Source organism: Eriocheir sinensis, chromosome 61, assembly GCF_024679095.1.
Source record: "Eriocheir sinensis breed Jianghai 21 chromosome 61, ASM2467909v1, whole genome shotgun sequence".
Taxonomy (NCBI): Eukaryota; Metazoa; Arthropoda; class Malacostraca; order Decapoda; family Varunidae; genus Eriocheir; species Eriocheir sinensis.
The window spans coordinates 10639332-10649331 of NC_066569.1; the positions used below are offsets into that span (position 1 = coordinate 10639332).

Below are 10000 nucleotides of genomic sequence, written 5' to 3' on the forward strand. Positions count from 1 at the left end.
GGATTTTGTTAGGATGTACATTTTTGTGTGTGAACTTTTTGCACGTAATCTTTTTTTAAATCCATAGCTAGCGTTTGTGTGTGTAGCTGTGTTCCGGGAGATGGACGCCGGGGGACATGGGTCGGGGGCGACACACGTGACCTCTTCCGTCCGTGACCTCTTCAGTCGGAGAGACCTGTAAGCATTTTGATATAGTTGTGTGGATAATGGATATTGTTTTTTACAGCTAAAGAAACCACTCAAGGGCAACAAAAAATTAATTAGTTCTTGTAGTAGAAATATTTTTGTTTATTAGCCAATCAAACTTAAGTTATATTAATTCTTCCAGTAGATATATTCTTGTTCATTAGCCAATCAAACTTAAGTTATATTAATTCTTGCAGTAGATATATTCTTGGTTATGAGCCAATCAAACTTAAGTTATATTAATTCTTGCAGTAGATATATTCTTGGTTATGAGCCAATCAAACTTAAGTTATATTAATTCTTCCAGTAGATATATTCTTGGTTATGAGCCAATCAAACTTAAGTTATATTAATTCTTCCAGTAGATATATTCTTGGTTATGAGCCAATCAAACTTAAGTTATATTAATTCTTGCAGTAGATATATTCTTGGTTATGAGCCAATCAAACTTAAGTTATATTAATTCTTGCAGTAGATATATTCTTGGTTATGAGCCAATCAAACTTAAGTTATATTAATTCTTGCAGTAGATATATTCTTGGTTATGAGCCAATCAAACTTAAGTTATATTAATTCTTGCAGTAGATATATTCTTGGTTATGAGCCAATCAAACTTAAGTTATATTAATTCTTGCAGTAGATATATTCTTGGTTATGAGCCAATCAAACTTAAGTTATATTAATTCTTGCAGTAGATATATTCTTGGTTATGAGCCAATCAAACTTAAGTTATATTAATTCTTGCAGTAGATATATTCTTGGTTATGAGCCAATCAAACTTAAGTTATATTAATTCTTGCAGTAGATATATTCTTGGTTATGAGCCAATCAAACTTAAGTTATATTAATTCTTGCAGTAGATATATTCTTGTTCATTAGCCAATCAAACTTAAGTTATATTAATTCTTGCAGTAGATATATTCTTGGTTATGAGCCAATCAAACTTAAGTTATATTAATTCTTGCAGTAGATATATTCTTGTTCATTAGCCAATCAAACTTAAGTTATATTAATTCTTGCAGTAGATATATTCTTGTTCATTAGCCAATCAAACTTAAGTTATATTAATTCTTGCAGTAGATATATTCTTGTTCATTAGCCAATCAAACTTAAGTTATATTAATTCTTGCAGTAGATATATTCTTGGTTATGAGCCAATCAAACTTAAGTTATATTAATTCTTGCAGTAGATATATTCTTGGTTATGAGCCAATCAAACTTAAGTTATATTGATATTATGGCGAGTATTATGAGTGTCTGAACCATTCCACCTCCCTGGCACCTACATCTGAAAACTGGAATAGCTACGAGTGTCATGTTAGCAGCCTATAGAGCCTAAGGATGAAGGAACATTTTAAGCTGGGTTCACACGAGACCCTTTTAGTGGTCAGTGGCCGCCACAAAAAATGGTCGCCATGAAAAATGTTTGTTAGGTGCACCGTGCACACGAGCCACTCGGCGGCGGCCACTAATGAGGGCAGCACGTGGCGTCATGGATCTTGTCGAGGCAGCGGCTGTCTGTGCTCTCTTGGTAAAAAGCGCTGAAGAAAGTACTGCCGTGGGTTCACCCATATATAATGAGCAACAGACTGCTGCGTGTTGCATTCCACACATTATTTGCACGGCTAAAAGAACACGATAATTTTGCACTACTTCAGGAGGTCACAGGAAAGGTTTAATCATCTTATGACAATAATTGGTCCACATATAACACGGCAGGATATCAACATGAGGAGGTGTGTGCCGGTAGAAGAGAGACTTGCGGTAATTTTATTATAAGACTGAACATGAAGAATATTAAGTCATATTAGATGTAATTTATTGACATAATTCAGCAGTCTTTGCGGTTACCTAACATTTTCCCCTTTCTACTTTCGGGTGAATAAAACTCCCACATTCAGTAATTAATCCATACCAGAATCAATTAATAATGTGCAAAACTGAAAGCATATAAGAGCTTATCCATCATATCCTGAACACAAGTTATGCGTGAAGGTCATACTTATACATCATTGACACTTAAAATTCAGGTGTTCAAGTGTCAAGACAGAGGGAAAGTGGCGGGTGGCAGGGTGGCGGCAGGGGCTCGTGTGCACGCTGCCATTTGAAACTACGGTATCTGTCCCCGGCCACAGTGGCGTGGTCAGAAAATGGCTCCGCCCGCCACAACTCGCCACTGTTTTATGGCGGCCACAAGAAGGTGTCCCGTGTGCGTGCAGCCATAGAGATCTGTGTGTTCTATTATGACCATTACTGTGTGGCGGCCGCTGAACACTAAAGAGTGGCTCGTGTCAATCCGGCCTTAAGATCAACAAAATTGTAATGCCAAAATTTAATTAGGAACGGGAAAGATAGAAATTAAGGAGGAAAAGTAGTTTTAAGTATTTTTAAGTAAATATAAATTCCATCTCTATCTTTCCCGTACTTAATCAAACTTGGCATTACAGAATTACACTACTTCTTAAACTAAAATGCTTGAATCATCACCACTTTCCCCTGTTACCCATATATTCATTTTTGCAATTTCTAACATTATAGACTCATTTAAATAATTTTTCACACATATACAAATACTACTTTTACATATCCCTTTTTTACATATACCCTATACTGTCCAAACCCCTTATGCAAAAGTTAACCAGCATCTTCATTCTTTCATCCCTGTGCTGTCCAAACCCCTTATGCAAGAGTTAACCAGCATCTTCATTGTTTTGTCCCTGTGCTGTCCAAATCCCTTATGCAAGAGTTAACCAGCATCTTCATTCTTTCATCCCTGTGCTGTCCAAACCCCTTATGCAAAAGTTAACCAGCATCTTCATTCTTTCATCCCTGTGCTGTCCAAACCCCTTATGCAAGAGTTAACCAGCATCTTCATTCTTTCATCCCTGTGCTGTCCAAACCCCTTATGCAAGAGTTAACCAGCATCTTCATTCTTTTGTCCCTGTGCTGTCCAAATCCCTTATGCAAGAGTTAACCAGCATCTTCATTCTTTCGTCCCTGTGCTGTCCAAAGCCCTTATGCAAGAGTTAACCAGCATCTTCATTCTTTCATCCCTGTGCTGTCCAAACCCCTTATGCAAGAGTTAACCAGCATCTTCATTCTTTCATCCCTGTGCTGTCCAAATCCCTTATGCAAGAGTTAACCAGCATCTTCATTCTTTCGTCCCTGTGCTGTCCAAATCTATTCTGCAAGAGTTAACCAGCATCTTCATTCTTTCGTCCCTGTGCTGTCCAAACCCCTTATGCAAGAGTTAACCAGCATCTTCATTCTTTTGTCCCTGTGCTGTCCAAACCCCTTATGCAAGAGTTAACCAGCATCTTCATTCTTTCATCCCTGTGCTGTCCAAACCCCTTATGCAAGAGTTAACCAGCATCTTCATTCTTTCATCCCTGTGCTGTCCAAACCCCTTATGCAAGAGTTAACCAGCATCTTCATTCTTTCATCCCTGTGCTGTCCAAACCCCTTATGCAAGAGTTAACCAGCATCTTCATTCTTTCATCCCTGTGCTGTCCAAACCCCTTATGCAAGAGTTAACCAGCATCTTCATTCTTTCATCCCTGTGCTGTCCAAACCCCTTATACAAGAGTTAACCAGCATCTTCATTCTTTCATCCCTGTGCTGTCCAAACCCCTTATACAAGAGTTGATCAGCATCTTCATTCTTTCATCCCTGTGCTGTCCAAACCCCTTATGCAAGAGTTAACCAGCATCTTCATTCTTTTGTCCCTGTGCTGTCCAAATCCCTTATGCAAGAGTTAACCAGCATCTTCATTCTTTCGTCCCTGTGCTGTCCAAATCCCTTATGCAAGAGTTAACCAGCATCTTCATTCTTTCATCCCTGTGCTGTCCAAACCCCTTATGCAAGAGTTAACCAGCATCTTCATTCTTTCATCCCTGTGCTGTCCAAACCCCTTATGCAAGAGTTAACCAGCATCTTCATTCTTTCATCCCTGTGCTGTCCAAACCCCTTATACAAGAGTTGATCAGCATCTTCATTCTTTCATCCCTGTGCTGTCCAAACCCCTTATGCAAGAGTTAACCAGCATCTTCATTCTTTCATCCCTGTGCTGTCCAAACCCCTTATACAAGAGTTGATCAGCATCTTCATTCTTTCATCCCTGTGCTGTCCAAACCCCTTATGCAAGAGTTGATCAGCATCTTCATTCTTTCATCCCTGTGCTGTCCAAACCCCTTATGCAAGAGTTAACCAGCATCTTCATTCTTTTGTCCCTGTGCTGTCCAAATCCCTTATGCAAGAGTTAACCAGCATCTTCATTCTTTCGTCCCTGTGCTGTCCAAATCTGTTCTGCAAGAGTTAACCAGCATCTTCATTCTTTCGTCCCTGTGCTGTCCAAACCCCTTATGCAAGAGTTAACCAGCATCTTCATTCTTTCATCCCTGTGCTGTCCAAACCCCTTATACAAGAGTTAACCAGCATCTTCATTCTTTCATCCCTGTGCTGTCCAAACCCCTTATACAAGAGTTGATCAGCATCTTCATTCTTTCATCCCTCAGTGGGCCAAGGCAACAAAGTTTTGCACATTCACACACAATCTCGCAGCACTCACTCTCATACACTTTACAATAAGTGCTATGGCCGGACCATCCCACTGTCCGAATCATCACTGCTCTCCCCTATATAGTGGTACATTTAACCCGGTGGTAGCAGCAGGGATCATGTTTCTTAATGGTCCCTCCAAGCAAGAAAAATGAGAAAAAATAACTCCTCACACAAACCATTTCATAATATGTATCGAAGTATTTCTGATCAAATTATGTATCATCTGTTTTTTGGGGTTTAAATATCATGGCACAAATTTGGCCCGTCACTGCTACACGGTAAAGCCACAAATTTGGCCCGTCGCTGCTACCGGGTTAATGGTCCCTCCAAGCGAGAAAAATTTGAAAAAAATCACCCCTCACACAAACCATTTCATAATATATATCAAAGCATTTCTGATCAGATTATGCATCATCTATATTGGGGGGTAAATATCATGGCACAAACTTGGCCTGTCGCTGCTTCATGGTAAAGCCACAAATTTGGCCCGTCACTGCTACTGGGTTAATGGAGCAGCCACCTGTTCCTGAGCCAAGGTGTCTGATGTCTCCGTCGCTGCCTCTCCGCATGTCTGAGTCTCCCTGTACTTCCAGCGTGTTGCCCCGGCTGGAGAGACACGTTGATGGAGGCGGCTGCGTGTGTCATCCCTTGCCTGTATCCTCTGGCGTCCAGGTAAACAATGATAATGATAATAATAATAATACCAATGATAGTAATGAATATGATAATTCCAATAATAGTAATGAAATGATAATCAGTCAAATGACGAGATCATTAAATACTGTTGCTCCTGTATAATTTTCATCTTGTGTCTAATTCTCCGTCACTGTCTCCTGGGTTGTGTCTAAGTCGGTCTGGTTCTTTCAGAGGCGCGTAAGTGGAGAGCATCGGCGCAGCGCGGGAGCAGCACGTCAGGGTGTAGGGTGTTTGTTTAGCTGGTGTAGGGTGTTAGGGTGTTAGGTGTAACAACGGTTGGCTCTTTCACAGAACGGGTGTGATTCCGTTCTGCGTTTGAGTCTTCCACCTTCAGACGGTCTCCCTCCGAGATGTCTGAAGTTTTTTTGTCGGTTTTCTCCGTAGGAGGAAGCCGACTCTAGCTACTCTGGCCTCTCTTCCGGGGGTCAGAGCGGTCGGGCTCTGCTTGGCCAGGCGTTGCCTTTCGCGTTGTCTCCGCCGAAGTTTTGCCAGACTCTTCCGTAAGGTTGAGCCTGGCTTTTTTATTAGGTGGATCAGGCTGCCTTCTTCCAAGGAGTCTGATGGGAGTGGAGTCTTTTTTTTGGTGTATGTCTGTGGGTACTTAGTGGGTAAGGGAGGGTGGGGTAGAATGGTTGGTGGGCTGGAAGTGGGTTGGGGGATGAGTCTCCTGGGATTTGGGTTGTGTCGAGCCTTACCGCCTGGTGTGTTGGGTAACCTTCACGCCAGGGGGGGGGTGCCAAGACTATATCCATCTCCTGGGCAGGGCGATTCCCCTTTCCCATGCTAACTGGCCCTCCTCCGTCTGCCTCCCCAAACCCCCGCTAAGTGCTTGTGTGTGTTATTTTATTTAGGATGTCTTTTTTTTCGATGCCTTTTTCCCGTGTGTTTATACCCAATAGCTAGCGTGTGTGTGTGTGGCAGTCCGGAGGCGCGTGCAGCGAGGACATCACATCACGTCACTACGGTATATCCACGGTATTTGGTTTAGTGTGTGCTGTGTGTGTTTGTGTGTGTGATGGCAGGCCTGCCGTGTGTTTGACCTTTTGCTGTGTGTTGCTGTGTGACTGCTAGGATTTCATTTCTATGTATGTTTTTTTCCCCATAACCCCCTTCCTCCCTAGCTCTTTAGCTGTTGTCCCTGGCGAGGCGCTGGGTGGATGCTGCCGGGCGACCAACGGCGGTGGCGGTGTGCAACGCGGGAGCTGCTGAGGTTTGGGGTAGCACTACGGTGCAGGTTATGTAGGGTGTGTGAGTTTTTTTTTTGTGTGAGTGTCTTTTTTTTGTGTGGGGTGTTGGCGGGGGACTTAGCTAATCACTGTGTCAGGAAGGCATGGGCGTGGCCGTCTGTCCATCAGGCCGACGGGCGGGTGTGCCACCTGGCAGTCAGGCTAGCAGGTGACAGGCAAGCTATCTGGTGGTCAGGCTGTCAGTCGGGCCATCAGATAGGTAGGCAGGCCACCTTGCGGTCGGGTTGTCGGGCGGGCACTCCACCCTCGGTCAGGTAGGCAGGCAGCAGCGTCTACGCTGAGCCGTACGGCTACACGTACGAACGCACGGAACCCGTACGCTACGTTCCGCTGCACTGACGCTCGTCGTACCTCTGCTCGCACGCTTGCGGGCGGGTTGGGGGCGGGGGGCGGATGGGCGGACGGGCGGGCGTACGTGGGAACGGGCGGGCGGACGGGTGGTCGGGCGGTTAGGGAGTCGGAGCAACGCTTGAAAGACGCGCAGATAGATGTCAGATTCTCCCGTAGGGAGGTCTGGCAAGGTGATAGTGTGGGCGGCGGGGTTTTACGCGGGTGAGTCCGTGTTAGAGCTTTGCTGCCAGGGTAGCTCCTTCCGAGCTGCCTGAACTGAGGACCAGTTTTCCTCACAGGAGGAGGCTGGTGGAGTCTAGGGTGTTAGGGGTATAACGGTTGGCTCTTTCACAGAACGGGTGTGATTCCGTTCTGCGTTTGAGTCTGCTGCCTTTGGGCATCTCCCTCCGAGATGTCGGTTAGGATTTCTTTTTTTTATATGTCCGTGTGTGTAACTGTTGCCTTTTAGCCTGTTGTGTTCCTGAGCAGCAAGAAGAGGAGGCTGTGGTGACCCGCCCGATGCGGAAGGCTTCTGGGCTCTCTCGGCGGGGGCGCACCTCTCTGGCTGACTGGTTAAGGGAGGGCTTCCCGTCTGGCCGGCTGTAGGTTCGGTCCCAGGATTGAACCCATGGCTTGCCAGATGGAGGGCTGCGCCTTTGACCAGGTGGCCGGGGAGGCGCCTCCTCGCTGGGCAGGGTCTGGGGGCCCTCCGTTTTGGGGAGGTCGCTGCAGCAGGAGGAGGTAATTAGGCGCTGGTTTTGTAAGGCATTGTGGTTGAGAGCACCTTGCAGCTGTGACGCGAATTTCGTTCCGTAATAAACAATGTACCGCCATGATGCCTGTCCTTCCTCCCTCCCAGCACTGTGTACGTCTGTGTGTGTGTGGCTTAATTCTCCCTCCCAGCACTGTGTACGTCTGTGTGTGTGTGGCTTAATTCTCCCTCCCAGCACTGTGCGTACGTCTGTGTGTGTGTGGCTTAATTCTCCCTCCCAGCACTGTGTACGTCTGTGTGTGTGTGGCTTAATTCTCCCTCCCAGCACTGTGCGTACGTCTGTGTGTGTGTGGCTTAATTCTCCCTCCCAGCACTGTGTACGTCTGTGTGTGTGTGGCTTAATTCTCCCTCCCAGCACTGTGTACGTCTGTGTGCGTGTGGCTTAATTCTCCCTCCCAGCACTGTGTACGTCTGTGTGTGTGTTGCTTAATTCTCCCTCCCAGCACTGTGCGTACGTCTGTGTGTGTGTTGCTTAATTCTCCCTCTTTTTTGACAAAGATAAAAAAAACTGCGGATTTGCCGTTATCACTTTGTATGTGGGCTTTTTTTTCTTTTCTCTCTGTCTCTGTTTATCTGTCTATCTGTCTGTCTCTCTATCTCTCAATCTCTGTCTCTGTCTGTCTCTGTTTATCTGTCTATCTGTCTGTCTCTCTATCTCTCAATCTCTCTGTCTCTGTCTGTCTCTGTTTATCTGTCTATCTGTCTGTCTCTCTATCTCTCAATCTCTCTGTCTCTGTCTCTCTCTGTTTCTCTGTCTCTCAATCTCTCTCTCTAGTTAATAAAGAACAGATAACGATTGCCATGGAAGACTCTACAGTATACAAAAGACTCTACAGTATACAAAAGACTCTACAGTATACAAGACTCTACAGTATACAGAAGACTCTACAGTATACATCCCTTCCCTCTACGGCCGCTGCTGCTCTACCCGGGCATTGCCACATCCACTCGGGTATACAAGAAACCATCGCGGCCGAGCTTCAACCACAGAACACACTGTTGCCGTTGATGAGGTTCCACGCCCCGCTCCACCGCCATGTTAGCCTTGATAATAATCCTCGGCGCACTTATTCTGAGACGTCGCAGTGAGTGAGTCTTAATTGCTTTCGCGGATAATGTCGCAGGTATCCATTGGTTCAGTTTTCATGTCGGATATTTTCGTTATAGTGTCGCAAATATCCAGTGATTATTCCCAACTCGCTGAATGTTTATCTCGCACGATTTGTCTTTGAGTACAAACATTAATTAATATCTATGTTCGGTTATGTTATGAATTCTCTCGATTTCAGTCTGGAGAACTACACAACACTGGTCCTTCGCTGAGTGGTTGATTTCCTGGTCTACCGTTCCTATGGAGGGGAGGACTCGCACATGCAATAAGGTAAGGTTTTAATGGTTTTGGTAAGGTTTACAGAGTGCATATCTGCTGAATGATGCTGTGTGTTATATCCTGACATGCTCTCAGGGGAAGGAGTGTTCTGATATGGTGCTCTCACCCCCCCCAGCACCTGTCTGACCTGGAGACTTCCCCCTGAGCCTGACGGTGGATCTGTGGGCCCTGCAGCAGACCCCCACACACACCCCACACCACCCACAGCAGGGGCAGGACCTGGAGACTCCCCCCTGAGCCTGATGGTGGAGCTGTGGGCCCTGCACCAGACCCCCACACACACCCACACCACCCACAGCAGGGGCAGGACCTGGACTTCTGAGCCTGACCTGAGGGTGGGCCCTGCACACCCCCCCACCCCACACCACCCCCCACACCCCCACAGCAGGGCAGGACCTGGAGACTCCCCTGGGCCTGCAGACCCCCACACACACCCACACCACCCACAGCAGGGGCAGGACCTGGAGACACCCCCATTAAGACAGGGAGCACGAGGGACTTGAAGATCCTGGTCTTTGCACTGGTATTGACACATACTTGGCAAGGCATTTCCAGGGGTAGTTTAAAGACCCTGGTGGTAGTCTGACCCTTCTTCTACACAATGAACTTGAAAAAACACTCATAAAAACACAATTATTAACCTCATTATCGAACTCTGAAAATGGGGGATGTGAGATAGATGTGGAAATGTTAAAATCTTTATCTGTATCTCACTGTTGCTTTCCTCTCCCGATATATTATTTGTCAATCTCTCTCTCTCTCTCTCCCACAGATGTTGAAGGTTCCACCCATTCAGCTGGAGGCCGCCAATGCCTACAC

General features: G+C 45.7%; 2 long non-coding RNA genes across 2 annotated transcripts in view; both read left to right on the forward strand.

Moving 5' to 3' along the window:
- LOC126986464 (uncharacterized) overlaps positions 1 to 9469 on the forward strand; it is a 10056-nt gene extending 587 nt beyond the window's left edge. Inside the window, exons 1-5 of the long non-coding RNA XR_007739758.1 lie at positions 1 to 177; positions 5340 to 5418; positions 5614 to 8880; positions 9081 to 9172; positions 9297 to 9469. The exon at positions 1 to 177 is cut by the window's left edge and continues 587 nt beyond it. This is a non-coding gene — a long non-coding RNA (uncharacterized LOC126986464). The remainder of the gene's footprint in view (positions 178 to 5339; positions 5419 to 5613; positions 8881 to 9080; positions 9173 to 9296) is intronic.
- Positions 9470 to 9598: 129 nt separating this feature from the next.
- LOC126986051 (uncharacterized) overlaps positions 9599 to 10000 on the forward strand; it is a 1702-nt gene continuing 1300 nt past the window's right edge. The window contains exons 1-2 of the long non-coding RNA XR_007739251.1: positions 9599 to 9704; positions 9954 to 10000. The exon at positions 9954 to 10000 is cut by the window's right edge and continues 60 nt beyond it. This is a non-coding gene — a long non-coding RNA (uncharacterized LOC126986051). The remainder of the gene's footprint in view (positions 9705 to 9953) is intronic.